Genomic DNA, 16,028 nt, shown 5'->3' on the forward strand with positions numbered 1-16,028 from the left:
CATAATTTAACCCTTATATACTACCATAAAGCTGCATCTTTCTCTACTGTAGTCCCACTCAGCTGAAGGGCATCTTGTTTTACAAGCTGCATAACAATCTCACTAATACTGAGGTCACAAAAAAAGTACACTCAATAAAGTGGCTGGCATGCATAAGCACATCCGGCTGTAGAAACCATGCCAAAGCAGACACTGGAGCATGATCATCATCATCATCCTCATCGCTTAACGTCTGCTTTCTATGCTAGCATAGGTTGGACGATTTAACTGAGGACGAGTGAACCAGATGGCTACACCAGGCTCCAATCTTGATTTGGCAGAGTTTCTACAGCTGGATGCCCTTCCTAATGCCAACCACAGTCTTCAAATCTGTTGGATCCTGACAAACCATTCAGCCTATGCCAGCATGGAATATGGACTTTAAAAGATGATGAAGATGATATATGAGTGAGAGTGTGTATGTGTGCGTTTGTGAGTGTATAAATGTTTGCTTGTGTATACACACAAATAAACACACTCAAAAATGTTTCCTTTTTCATATTATTGATTAACATATATTTACTTTCCAGATAAGTGGCCATCATACATTTCTGCAAATATGCCAGTTCTTTTGTCGAATACTGTTCAAGAGACAAACAAATACCCAAACGAGGCTTCTGGGAAATTAGTAACTAAATTAGTACCAACAACACAAATTCAACAACCAGAAAATATACAGCAATCTTCACTGTCACAAATGACATCCATTAATCCATTTAAACAAACAAAACCTATAAATCCTCTGATGGCAAAATTCTTGAGAACACGTGATGTATATGCACCAGAAAGACAATACAGAGAGGTGAAGAGAATTGAAGTGATTCCAGAAGCTGAAAATAAAGTAATTTTACCATTATCACCAATATCAATGAAGAATAACATAGAAAGAATATTTCCAAGTTTAAAAACAAAAAATTGGATAAAAACAGATAGGAAAATTGGACAAGTTGAAAAAAAGATTTTGAAAGAACTTTACAGAACATTGAGGAAGAAGCAAATGTCACTTAATAGAATGCCTGTGACAACGGAGAGAATGAAAACTGATAGTGAGAAACCATTGGATCTAGCAATAAAAGAAGTAGTAGAAAGCATGTTGAAGAAAAATGTTATGCAAGAAAAAATGTTAGGATTGAAACCAAGAATAACAAAAGAAATGATAGAAAATTATTCACAAGAAAAAGAGCCAAAAAATTCAAACAGGGAAATATTTGTGAAAGACACAATTCTAAAACTATTACCAAGTCTAATAAAGAATATCTCTTACAAAAGAATGCAAGAAATTGAAAGAAAAAATAGACATGAAGGAAGGCAGAGAAGGGATGCAAGAATATTGTTAACAGGAACAAAACAAGGGATATTTCAAGAGGCAGATCCTAGGTTATCAAGAATAGGACTAGAGAAGTCACCTAAACCAGTGGTAGGAGTTTTGCCAGGAATTGCAAAAGTTATGACACCTGGCCAAGAACAAAATGTCTTAACTAGAACAAATCATAGAAACTCACCTGTCATAGTGTATCCTGCAAATGTACAAAGGATCTTGCCAAGAATGAATTACCAAAAGTTACCAGGATTATTACAAATATACCAGCCAAATATATTAGTAAGGAACAAGGAGAATGTAGTATCCAGACCATCCTATGCAATGTTCCCAGTAATGGCTCCAAATGTATTAGCTGCATCAGTACCAGCTGTTATTCAAAGAACACCAGACAATGCAGGAACTCATGGACTTTTACAAGATGTAAGGCAAGATATGTATAATGAAAACATTAATAGAATGCCAAAAATGTTACAAAATGGTGTAACAGGAATGATACAAAATGAGGCGCCAGTAATGGTACAAAGCTTGGTACCAGAGAAGGTTCATGTTGTAATGCCAGGAACACTTCAAAGTAATGCGGCAGGAATGCTGCAAAACGGTATGCCAGGAATGCTACAAAATGGTATGTCAGGAACACTGCAAAACAGTATGCCAATGATGCTACAAAATAGTAGGCCAGGAAAGCTGCAACATGGTATGCCAGTAATGCTGCAAAATGGTAGGCCAGGAATTGCACAAAATGGTATGCCAGGAATGCTACAAAATGGTATGTCAGGAACACTGCAAAACAGTATGCCAATGATACTACAAAATAGTATGCCAGGAAAGCTGCAACATGGTATGCCAGTAATGCTGCAAAATGGTAGGCCAGGAATTGCACAAAATGGTATGCCAGGAATGCTACAAAATGGTATGCCAGGAACACTGCAAAATAGTATGCCAATGATGCTACAAAATAGTATACCAGGAAAGCTGCAAAATGGTATGCCAGTAATGCTGCAAAATGGTAGGCCAGGAATTGCACAAAATGGTATGCCAGGAATGCTACAAAATGGTATGTCAGGAACACTGCAAAACAGTATGCCAATGATACTACAAAATAGTATGCCAGGAAAGCTGCAACATGGTATGCCAGTAATGCTGCAAAATGGTAGGCCAGGAATTGCACAAAATGGTATGCCAGGAATGCTACAAAATGGTATGCCAGGAACACTGCAAAATAGTATGCCAATGATGCTACAAAATAGTATACCAGGAAAGCTGCAAAATGGTATGCCAGTAATGCTGCAAAATGGTAAGCCAGGAATTGCACAAAATGGTATGCCAGGAATGCTGCAAAATGGTATGCCAGGAATGCTGCAAAATGGTAGGCCAGGAATTGCACAAAATGGTATGCCAGTAATGCTGCAAAATGGTAGGCCAGGAATTGCACAAAATGGTATGCCAGGAATGGCACAAAATGGTATGCCAATAATGCTGCAAAATGGTATGCCAGGAATGGCACAAAATGGTATGCCAGGAATGCTGCAAAATGGTATGCCAGTAATGCTGCAAAATAGTATGCCAGGAATGCTGCAAAATGGTAGGCCAGGAATTGTACAAGGTGTAATGCAAAAATCTCAAGAAATCATATCACCAGGAATGGTGCAAGTTATGATACCTGGAAGTATGCAAAATGTGATACCTGAAATAAGAGCAAGAAAAATGCAACATGTAATAAGCGGAGAAGATAAAAAAATGATATCAAAAACTGTTCAAGATACAGCAAATACATATGCCAATTCAAGGCAACAAAATGATGAAAAAATGTTAAAAAATGACAACAAACAAGAAATATTTAAAAAGAATTCTATAAATAATTTGACAAATGAGGAGAAAAAACAGTCAATAGAAAATTGGCAAATATCAAGAACATTACATGCACCATATCTAGAATTGAATAAAAACCCACATAATATGTATGGGAATATATTTGAAACAAAGGAATTTAAAATTCAAGGAATCCCAGTTAGGCCATCATCAGGAAGCTTGCAACAAATGTTACCACAAATTTCCCATAGACTGCAAGTGCTATCTGGATCTGTGCAACAACCACCATTAACTATTCAAAAGATGAGGGTTCAATTAGAACCATATAAATCTGAAAGGAATCAATATATGTTACCGGGAACTGTAGAAAGAATGGTTGAAGGAACAGTGCAAAAGATGTTACCTAGGGTTGTTGGAGAAATTTTAACAGGAAATGCACAAAGGATATTGCCAGAGAAAGGGCAATTGATGTTACATGGAACAGGACAAGAGATACTCACTGCAAAAGGACAAAGGATACAACATGGAACTGGACAGGGCATGTTACTTGGAACTGGGCAAAGGATTCTACCTGGATTTGGGCAAGGAATATTACCTGGAACTTGGCAACAGATGTTACCTGGAACTAAGCAACTGATGTTACCTGGAATTGGACAACATAGGTTAAGTGTAACATGGCAAAGAATATTGCCTGGAACTGGGCAAAGGATGTTGCCTGGAACTGGACAAGGAGTGATACTTGGAACTGAGCAAGGGGTGTTACCTGGAACTGGACAAGGAGTGATACTTAGAACTGGGCAAGGGGTGTTACCCAGAACTGGACAAGGGGTGTTACCTGGAACTGGACAAGAAACGATACTTGGAACTGGGCAAGGAATGTTACATGGAACTGGACAAGGAGTGATACTTGGAACTAGGCAAGAAGTGTTACCTGGAACCGGACAAGAAACGATACTTAGAACTGGGCAAGGAATGTTACATGGAACTGGACAAGGAGTGATACTTGGAACTGGGCAAGGGGTGTTACCTGGAACTGGACAAGGAGTGATACTTGGAACTGGGCAAGGAGTGTTACCTGGAACTGGACAAGGAGTGATACTTAGAACTGGGCAAGGAATGTTACATGGAACTGGACAAGGAGTGATACTTGGAACTGGGCAAGGGGTGTTACTTGGAACTGGACAAGGAGTGATACTTGGAGCTGGGCAAGGGGTGTTACCTGGAACTGGACAAGGAGTGATACTTAGAACTGGGCAAGGAATGTTACATGGAACTGGACAAGGAGTGATACTTGGAACTGGGCAAGGGGTGTTACCTGGAACTGGACAAGGAGTGATACTTGGAACTGGGCAAGGGGTGTTACCTGAAACTAGACAAGGAATGATACTTAGAACTGGACAAGGGGTGTTACCTGGAACTGGACAAGAAACAATACTTGGAACTGGGCAAGAAATGTTACATGGAGCTGGACAAGGAGTGATACTTGGAACTGAGCAAAGGATGATACCTGGAACTGGACAAAGTACAATACAAGGTACATTACTTGGAACTGGACAACAGATGTTACCTAGAACTGTACAAATGATGTTGCCAACAACTAAGCAAGTTTTGTTACCTGCATTTCGACAAAGGATATTACTAGGAACTGGGCAAGGAATATTAACTGGAAGTGAACAAGGGATGTCACATGGATCAGAAAAAGGTGTGTTACTAGGAACTGGACAGAGGATGTTACCAGCTACTATGCAAGGCATGCTACCTGGAACTGCAAAAGGTATTTTATCAAGAACTGGGCAAGTGATGTTACCAACTTCTAAACCAGGGATACTTTTCAGAACTGGGCAAGTGATGTTACCTGGAAGTGAGCAAGTGATGTTGCCATCTACTGAGCAAGAGTTGTTACTTGAAACTAGGCAAGGGATAATGCCTGGAATTAAGCAAGAGATATTACCTGGAACTGTAGAAAGAATATTATCAGAAACTCAACAAGGGATGTTACCAATAACTCACCAATGGATATCACCAACAAATGAACAGGGAATGTTATTTGGAATTGGTCAAGGAATGTTCCCTGGAAATGAGCAAGTGATTTTACCTGGAACTACTGAAGGAATATTATCAGACACTGAGCAAAGAATAGTACCTAACACTGGGCAAGGGATATTACCTGCTGGGAAAGTGAAGTTACTTGCAATGAGGCAAGGCATGTTACCTGCAACTAGGCAAGAGATGTTACCTGGAATTAAGCAATGGATGTTGCCGGGAACTCAGCAAGGGATGATACATGCAGTTCCACAAAAAACATTACCTGTTATTGTGCAAGTAATATTACCTGGAACTGGACAACAGATGTTACAGGGAACTCAGCAAAAGATATTGCCTGTAACTGAGCAATGGATGTTACCTGTATTTAAGCAAGGGGTATTACCTGGAACAGGTCAAGGTATGTTACTTGGAACTGGGCAAGGGATACTACCTGGAACTGAACAGGCAATGCTACCAGGAAGAAGACAGGGTATCTTTGTACAGGGGAACTTACCAGAAAGTGCACAAAGGATCTTACCTAAAAATGAGCAAGTAATTTTACCTGCAACTGAACAAGGATCACTACCTGGAAATGTAATATGGATGTTACCTAGGAATTGGCTAGGGATGTTAAATGCAACTGGGAAAGGAACTTCATCTGGAATTGTGCAAGAAGCATTACCAGGAATGAAACAAAAATTCCTTCTTGGATATAGGCAAGGTATGTTACCTGGAACTGGACAAGAGACATTTGCAGGATATTTGCAAAAGGCCTTAGTTAAAAATGGACAAAATGTGTCACCTGTAACTGGACAACAGATATTACCAGAAAATGTACAAGAAAGGTTAAATGGTACCAGACATAGAATTTTACCAGTAGAGCAAATCATTTTGCCTGGAGGTATAAAGGAAATATTACCTGTAGCAAGGCAAGAGTATTTTCCTGAAACTGTGCCCAGTTTGTTACCTGTAGCTGAGCAAGGGGTAGTAGAAGGAAATGTGCAAACAATATTAACTAGCAATAGTCAAAGCTGGTTCCCAAATAATTTGCAAGGAAACATACCTAAAAATATGCAAGTTGTGGTACCTGGAAATGTACAAGGGACAATATTAGGAACAGTGAAAGAAATACCACCTCCAGCTAAGCCAGTGATGATACCAGGAACTCTTAAAGAGATCTACCCTGGTAATTGCCATTGGACTGTACCTAAAATTGGACAAGGGGTGTTACCAGAAAATGGTCAATGGATCTTTCCTGGAAATAGACAAGTAGTGGTACCTGGAACTAGACAAGGGATGTTACTTAAAACTGGACAAGGGGTCTTACCACAAGTTGAGCATAGACTATTAAATGAAAATATGCAGAGGGATTTAACTGGAAATATTAATGGCATCTTACTTAGAAATAGGCAAAATGTGTTACTTATACCTGTGCAAGGGATTTTACCAAGAAATCATCAAGGGATTTCACCTGAAACTGGATATATGATTTCATCAGACAATGTTCAAAATAACTTCATTGGAACTAAGCAGATGTATCCTGAATTTGTTCATAGCTTAGGTAACAATCAGCAAGAGAGTTTAGCTGTAATTGAGCATGAAGAGTTGCCTAGACCCCTCCAATGGACCCTAGCAGAAAATTGGCAAGGGATGTTACCTGGAGCTGTTAAAGGGACCTTTCCAGAAACTTTGCAACTGACCTTACCACAAAACAAACAGGGGATCTTACCTGGAACTGGGAAAGAGATGTTAGCTGTGACTGGGCAGAGGGTGCTACCAGGCACTAATCAAAGGATCTTAGTTGGAATTAGAAAAGATATATCACTTGGAAGTGGGCAAAGGATGTTGCCAGCAAATAGGCAAAGTATCTTACTCCCAACTGTTCAAGGAGTGTCACCTGCAAACTGGTATGTGATTTTACCTGGGACTGGACAATCAATGGTATCAGGGACTAGGGAAAGGATATTACCAGGAACAGGATATGGAATTTTACCAAAAAATGTGCAAAGGATCTCACTTAATCCTGGGAAGGTGATCTTTACGGGAGGTAGGCAAAGTGTGTCGCCAGAAGCTATTCAAGGAGCTTTACTAGGAAACAGACAAATGATATTACCAAAAAATGGTCAAAGGGTGTTATCTGGAATTGATCAAGGGATATTACTTGCAAATGGACAACAAAAGTTTGGTGGACATGGGCAACAAATTTCCTCAGGAAATATACAAGGGAATTTGCTGAGAACTGTACCAGTGATGTTACCTGGAACTGTTCAAAATGCAGAACAATATACAACATCACGAATGATGCCAGATATGAGAGGATTAGTAATAATTCCAACGTTATCACAAGGAATAAATCCTAAAATGTGGCAAAGAACAGTGCCAAACAGGCTAAATTTGGGAATAGTACAAAACTCACTAAGTACCACGCAAACACTTTTACCTGAAATATCAGTAAGGAAAATGTATGGAACATTTACCCAAGCAAAGAATGGAATACCACTAAGAGCAAAACACACAAAACTACAAAACAAATTCAAATCAATACCAGTTAACCCCCAGACGGGTTTAATGACTTTTCTGGAAACTGGAAATAATAGACAGATTTGGAAACCATCTTCAAACCAACATCATGTAGCAGAGATTGAATTAAAACAGGAAGCAGCTGGCTCTAAACCACAAAAACGTAAGTTGAGTTTTCATACATATGTACATATACATACATACATACACAAGCACACATGCATGCATGCAGACACACACATACACATACACACACACACACATACACACACGCACACACACACATCAGGTGTATGCAGTTGATGTATCATACCCCATGTATTATACCCAGCAGTATCTGTTGCAGGGATGAATTTTCACACACCCGGTCTGATGTTTATTGTATTTTTAACACAGTATTTCCTGATGTGATGTTATCTTGGAACAAATACTGCAGTAACTAGCCTATCAAGTGTACATACTTGGAAGGAGGAGAAGAAGAAGAAGAAAAGTTTGATACACAGCTGATTCTCTCTCTCTCTCTCACACACACACACACACACCCTCCCTCTCTCACACACACACACACCCTCTCTCTCTCTTTCTCGAGAAGAGGGGAGGGGGGATGGAGGAGGGGAGGGGAGGGAAGAAGGTAAGGAGGAAGAACAGTAGGAGGAAAAAGAAGAAGAGGAGAAAGGAAGAAGAAATAGAGGAGAAGGAAGAGGAGGAAAAAGAAAAGGAGGAAGAAAAGGGGGATGAAGAAGAGGAGTAGGAGGAAGGAGAAATAGAGGAGGAGGAAAAGAGGAGTAGGAGGAACAAGAAGAGAAAGAGGAGGAAGAAGAAAAAGAAGAAGAGGAGGAAGGAGAGAAGGGGATGAAGAAGAAGAGTAGGAAGAAGAATAAATAGAGAAGGAAAAGGAGGAAGAAGAAATAGAGGAGAGGGAGAGGAAGAAGAGAAGGAGGAAGAAGAGAAGGAGGTAGAAGAGGAGTAGGAGGAATAAGAAATAGAGGGTGGAAGAGGAGGAGGGGGAGGTGGAAGATAAGGAAGAGAATGAAGAAGAAAAAGAAGAAAAGAAGGAGGAAGTAGAGGGGAGGAGGAGTAGGAAGAAATGGAGGAGTATGAGGAAGAAGAGGAGGAAAAAGAAAGGGGAGGAGGAGAGGAGAAGAAGAGGCAGAGGAGGGGAAGAGGAGGGGATTGAGGAGGAGAGGTGAGGAGGAGGAAGCAGCAGAAGAGAAGGTGGAAGAGGAAGAGGAGGAGGAGTCGGGAAAAGAAGATGAAGAGGAGGAAGAGGAGGAGTCGGGGAAAGAAGATGAAGAGGAGGAGGAGGAAGGAGGATAAGAAGAAGAAAAGGCAAAGCTGAGGAGGAGGAGAGGGGAGAAAGGAAGGAGGGTAGGAGAGGGAGGGCAGGAAGAAGAAGAATAGGAGGAGGAGGAGGAGGAGGAGGATATGTATTAGCACACAAAGAACAAAAATTTACTGAGCATATGAGACAGGTATGAAATGGGCATCAGATACAAATGCCATGGATATGAGCTAAAAACTACAGAGTAAACTTAAATTTTGTATCTTGAAGTATAAAAACTGGTAATTCACATCAAAATAAATGAATACTGCTTTATTTATCAATAATAAATCTCTGAACGAGATGTAAACAGTAACCGCTCGACAACGTAAAGTATAATAGCCATCTCAATATGGCTAACCACTAAGGGTGGGTGTTACTGTAGCTTTTAGCCCCAGGAGATCATCGTCTCCAGCTGGCTTTAGGCACACTATCTGTGCCCTTATGGTATTTGCAAAGGGAGGTCATCCCTCTCTCGTAAGCCTAAGTGATATGCACGGATTGCAGTTTCGAGGTATTTGCCTCTTGTCAACGCACGGTAATCACCGGTTTACAGTAACACCCACCCTTAGTGGTTAGCCATATTGGGATGGCTATTATACTTTATGCTTTATTTATTAAATATCTATAAAACTGAAATGCCAAAAAGTTGTTTGATTTCTTGGTTATTTGTCTCATTTTGGGATGGGAACAGTTTAAGGGGCGGTAGACGGGGTCGGATTAGTCTCAAAATTTACATGGGTGGGTGGGTTAAATAGGGTGGGCAATGGTGTGAGGAGGGTTGCAAGTCGCTCAGGGCTACCGTTTGGTTGCCATCACCACCAAAACCCAAGCAAAGCATGGGTCAAAATAGCTAGTCTTAATATATAAAACAAAGTTTGTGTGTGTGTATGTGTTTCTTATGGATTCAAAAACTGGGTTACCAATTTGGCGGTGTTTAGCTAAGGCAGGCAACTCTTTATATCTTAGAGCATAATGAGAAAATGTTTAAAATACATGGAGTTTTACCTGGGAATGAAATTTCGAAGATATACTGTCAACTTTATTAGTAGTTTTTAGTAGACAATCTTTTAATGTGAAATATGTTTGCGCTTTGTTTAGCCCAGATGTAGCAGACATATCACATTGTTTACCACAGACACACTGGGTGTGTGTGTGTGTGTGTGTGTGTGTGTGTGTGTGTGTGTGTGTGTGTGTGTGTGTTTTGTTGTGGTGAAAAAAATACTTTTTCTCAGAATATTTTGCACAATAATTTTTTGAGAAATCTGGACAGCTTTCTTACTGCAAACTATTCAACTTCAAATTTGAATTGTTCATTCTTGGAAGTCAAGTAGACTGAGATGTACATAAATTGTTATCATATAGAGTGGAAGTTCAGTACAAAGATTTGAACTCATTATCTTGTGGTTAGTAATCCATTACCTTAAATTTGAAGCCATAAAGTCTTTAAACATTACTTTACTGGGTTCAGTCTTTCAACTGTCACCATGATCGGGTATCACCTTCAAAATTTAATTAATCATACTGACCTCAGTACATATTTCAATCTGGCATTTATTTTATAGATTCTCTGCTTGATGAACTGCTAGCTTTGAGGCATGATGGGACACAATATGCGATTTACCAACAAATGTAAACACACACATATTAGATGCAAGAATGATTGTGTGTTTGAGAAGTTTGCTTCCCAACCACATGGTTCCATGTCCAGTCCCTTTGCATGGTACCTTGGGCAAGTGTTTTCTACTATAGCCATAGGCCAACCACAGACTTGTGACTGAATTTGGTAGACAGAAACTGCAGCATTATTCATCAGAAAATGACTGAAAAACATGTTTATACAGAAGAGTTGTTTGCTTCATACTCCTTGTGTGCTGATACTGCCCATAAGAAAGGAACAAATAATTCAACGTGGTTGTAGGTCATAACACCCAGGCAATGCCAAGGTGCATTGCTAGTCAATTAATAAATCATTGGGAAGAAGTAGTTTCTTTCATAAGTACAAGGTTTCATATGCATATTAAAGAGCAGGAACAAGATGCAGTGCACCTGAGCACCGTATACAATAATTTCATTATTATTATTAAGATGTTAATGATGCTCATTTCTTTCTTAAAGGCATTAGAAATAAAACATCATCATTTTATGTCTGTTTTCCATTCTGGAATGAGACATTAGTGATGCAACAAAGAACTGAAGCTGCCTTGTAGACTGAGCCAATCAGAAGTTTACATCAACTCTTGTTTGAATGCATCCATATCCTGAGATTTTAAAAATAAGCTTTGCTACTACAATCTACAGATTGTATATAATTAGAATTTGTTTTCTTTATTCCATTAGCTGCTAACTCAACAGACCAGAATATTACTGAAGAGGTGAAGGCTTCAGTCTCAGTCACCAGTATTACATCATATTCTTGGATAATATATATTATTCTGCTTGCCTTAAATCTCCTGACTGGAATGTAGATATATATATATATACACATATGTATATCATACTTTAAGATAAAGCATTAGAAAAAGTGAGTATCCAGCCACAAAATACTTGCTAAATGAACTTATTAAACCTTCTTAATAACCTATTTGCTTCATCTGTGGGAGAGTCGCAATTGGTTGTATTGACAGGGCTGACTGCCTTCTAGTTTAAAAGTTTATATCCATTTTGCCACTTATGCAGCCCCATGTCCCTGACAACGATTTTTAACTCTTCTTGGTCCAATGCACCTAAGCGTAAAACTGGCAATATGTGAAAATATATCGGAATGTTATTTGGCAATAGAAGTAGTGAACAATCAGCAAATGTGTCAGCTTGTATGTCTTGCAAACAACTTGCACATGCAAGTGCTACCAGTCAAAAACTCCACATACCGGAAGCCAGCAACTGTATGGGGTCATCAGGAGAGAATGCGCACCGTTTCGGGGCCTACTTCTCAACGGCATCAATGCGCACTGACCCCCCTCACTGATATGAGGCCCCACTTGCTAGATCAGCTGGTTATCAAATAAAGCTCAATATCCTTCTAGCCATCGCTCATCATCTCTTTTTAACCAAATCCAGTGGCTAGCCTTCTCCACTGTAGATTTGATATCAGTCATGGTGGTATTGATACCTTCAAATAAGTAAAAATTGTGATAGACTAACATACTACCCAGGTGAATATATGTATCTTGACCACTTCGTTCCTAAAGGAAAATTAGTTAATTTATCTCCTGAGAATGTCACACATAAAAGGAATGTTTTTTTTTTTATTTTGGTTTTAACATTCATTTTTTCGTAGTCGCATGAATTAGAAATATAGATATTTGTAAATGGATTATTGGAATAAATATTTTAAAATAAAGATTAAATTAAAACTAGATGATAAGATACCAGTCCAAAAATGTAAACAGACTCAAGCCAATATTTTGGTTAAATTAGTCAAAGAAATAAAATATTGTATCTGGCTCTGGCTTTGGCAAGAGTTTCAATGCTTCACTTTGTATTTAGTAAACTAGCACAAGAAACTCATATTTTGGTTTCCTTAGAAATACATGTAGTTTTTCTGAATTTTTATTAACTTATATATCTTTTATCATTATTGGATAAAGTCATTATTTCATTTTCCTTCAGATAACTTGGCAGTACCAGTGAACGGTATATTTATGCAAAAGGTTCAAATGTCTTCAAACTACCAAAATAATTCTGAGAATCCAAAGAGTTTAAAACAATCATCAACCCAACAAAGGAGGGAGAACATCATTAAAAGATCTCTTTTTCACAATTATGCCTCCGCATCTGCACCTCTTAAAAAACCAAAAGCTCTGAGAAACAACATACCTAATTTAATCAATTCAGTAATTCCAGCATTTAAGCAATCGAGTCATGAGCCAAAAGGAAGTTTAACACTTCCATTTTCTGGTTATAAATCTCATGTACAGATGCTTGATAATGACTTTAGAACACTTTCAAAGAAAGACACATCTCATCTACAAACAATAACTAATTCAGAAATGTCACACTCTCAAGACAGAAACAAAATACCAAATACAAATATTGGTATAAAGTCAAATGTATATGCAATGCCAAATAATGGATATACTATACCTTCCACTGAATACAAGTTTTACACACTAAGACAAAATGGTAAAAGTTATTCTAGATTACCAAACAAACTGCTACAATTGCTTCAACATAACCTTTTGTATCATTATGCTGGAAAAAATGTACCATTTGAAGGTTTTAGAAAGTTATCACCAATACTTTACAATCCCTCTGTGCCTTTTAGTATACAACAACCTAGACCTTACATACTTCAACAAATACCAGTAATGAATTTTGAAAGGCCAGTTACTAGAGATGGACCTTACATAGTAGAACCAGGACTACATTATCTTTATCAGCAGCCACCATCAGGATATGAAACTCGTATTTCAGGAACAGTATCAATTGGTGCAAACCAGATATATACGACCAAAAGAGGTAAAGTGTCGTATAACCCGTATAGAAACTACAACCAAGATAAAACGTTATTGAGTAAACCTCCTGTTAAATATAATTCTACATTAAAGTCATTACTTAATCTTGAAAATAATTCGAAAATTTTGAATTCCCTTGGTTTAAAACATACTAACAAAATTGAACCAAAGACTACAAATGTCTACATATTAAAAACTATTCCTGAATCAAATAATATTACCAGAAGAAATATAAAAGCAATTAGCAAAGATGTTAAAATTGCACTTCCAAGAAATTCAGAGGGAATACATTTGGATTCCAATTCTACAAGTAAAAGAAGTATAAGAGGAATTTTTTCATTACGAAATGAACAAGCAAAAAAATTTTCTTTGCATAATTATCATGATTCTGGTTATGAAAATAATCACAATAGATAGAAATAGAAATATATTTCTTAGAAAATGCATATATGCACACACACACACACACACACATTAGTACGCGATATGTGTAAGGCTATAATAACATATATTCATACAAGTATTTGTATGAATGTGCTTATGTATGTATGTGTGTATATATACATATATATATATATATACTGGAGTAAGCACATAAATGTGAAACAAGGTGGAAAAAAGAGTACTCAAATACCAGAGGTAGAGTAATATGCTTTATTTAAAAGCAGCAGAAATATAACAAAAGCTGTTACTCAGAGTAAACTCTGAGTAACAGCTTTTGTTATATTTCTGCTGCTTTTAAATAAAGTATATATATATATATATTCAAAAATACATGTCAATTCATATTTAATAATATCTAAGAACAATAAGATTACTAATTTAATATAAATAATTATCAAATTGTACTGATGAACCAAAATAATTAAGCTTAATTAATCCAGATGCTAAATGAAACAATTCTATTAAAAATTCTGAAAAACATAATGGCAAAATAAGTATTTTTTGCAATAAATATTCTGCTAAGAAAAATAATATCAATATTTTATGAAGCTTTACGAACAATGTTTAATTGTAAATTAATGCACAAGGATTATAATCTTCAAAAAAAAAATACATATAACAAAATATCAGTTTCTTAGTAAAAGATACAAGGCCTTGTATTTTTTCGTTCCTTATTTTATTTTTTCATGTTTTATTTGTTTCAGTCTTTGAGTTACAGTGAAACTAAGCACAGCCTTGAAGAGTTTAGTGGAGTAAATGGACCCCTGTGCTTATTTTTGAGTTCGGTGCCTATTATATTGGTCCTTTTTGTCAAAGTGCTAGGTTACAGGGATGTACCATAAATCCTCGAGTATAATCTGCATTTTTTTCCCCAAAATTTAAAGGTCAAAGTCCCTAGTGCGTACTATATACGAGGTTAAAAATGAAAAATATTTTCTAAACAATGTCCGAGTCACTATTTGCTGTCCGGCAATGTTTATTCAGACACATTTTGTGATGTCGGGCGCGAAAATACCTTAAGCTAAGCCTGAAAGCAAACACAGAATAACAAAAACAATTTGCAAACATATTTACATTCCCATATAACAGTTAAGAACATCACCATTATTGTATTACGCATGCGCGGAAGTGTTTGTTCGACTAGGTGCTGCTGGCTTAATTACACACGACTCATGTTAAAGAAGGGGTGTGTATTATACACAAGGTTTAGGTTTTTCAAAAGTACAGCCCCCTAAAAATTCCCTGTGTATTATACTCAAGGGCAGACTATACTCGAGGATTTACGGTAAGCAAATAAACACCAGGATACCAGGTTGCCAAGCAGTGGGAGTGCCAGGAGGAACAAATACAAAAACATGCATGTACATATATAAATTATGGACTTCCACACAGTTTCCATCTACCAAATTCACTCACAAGGCATTTGTCAGTTTGGGGCTACAATAGGACGGAACCTGAAACCATGTGGTTGCAAAACAAGCTTCTTAACCACACAGCCATGCCTGCACCTGAGAAAGGTTATAATCAATTGAATCAACTAGTATCCATTAAGGGTATAAATACTGGAGAGATGATGAATCAAGTTAAATACATTTGAATTCAAAAAGTAAAGAGGGCAAGAACTAAAATAGAAATTATGCAAAGAAACAATACGGTCAGATTTCTCAAAATATTAGTACCCACTGATGAGGTAATTACAGGACCGAGAATGACAATGTGCCATACTACAGACTCATCTAAATAATGCCAGCAGAGGAAAATGGATGCTAAAATAACATTCATGGTGATAAGAGTAGTGGTTGTGATGATGTTGTTATTGGTGGTGGTGGTGGTACCTGAATCAAACCAGGACGAATCGAATCACCAGTCTGTGACTATATATAAATTGGGTAAAAACTATTTACTGATATACCACAGTGATGCATATCATCATCATCGTTTAACGTCCGCTTTCCATGCTGGCATGGGTTGGACGGTTCAACTGGGGTCTGGGAAGCCAGAAGGCTGCACCAGGCCCAGTCTGATCTGACAGTGTTTCTACAGCTGGATGCCCTTCCTAACGCCAACCACTCCGTGAGTGTAGTGGGTGCTT

The sequence above is a fragment of the Octopus sinensis genome, linkage group LG5, assembly GCF_006345805.1.
Source record: "Octopus sinensis linkage group LG5, ASM634580v1, whole genome shotgun sequence".
NCBI classification, from domain to species: domain Eukaryota; kingdom Metazoa; phylum Mollusca; class Cephalopoda; order Octopoda; family Octopodidae; genus Octopus; species Octopus sinensis.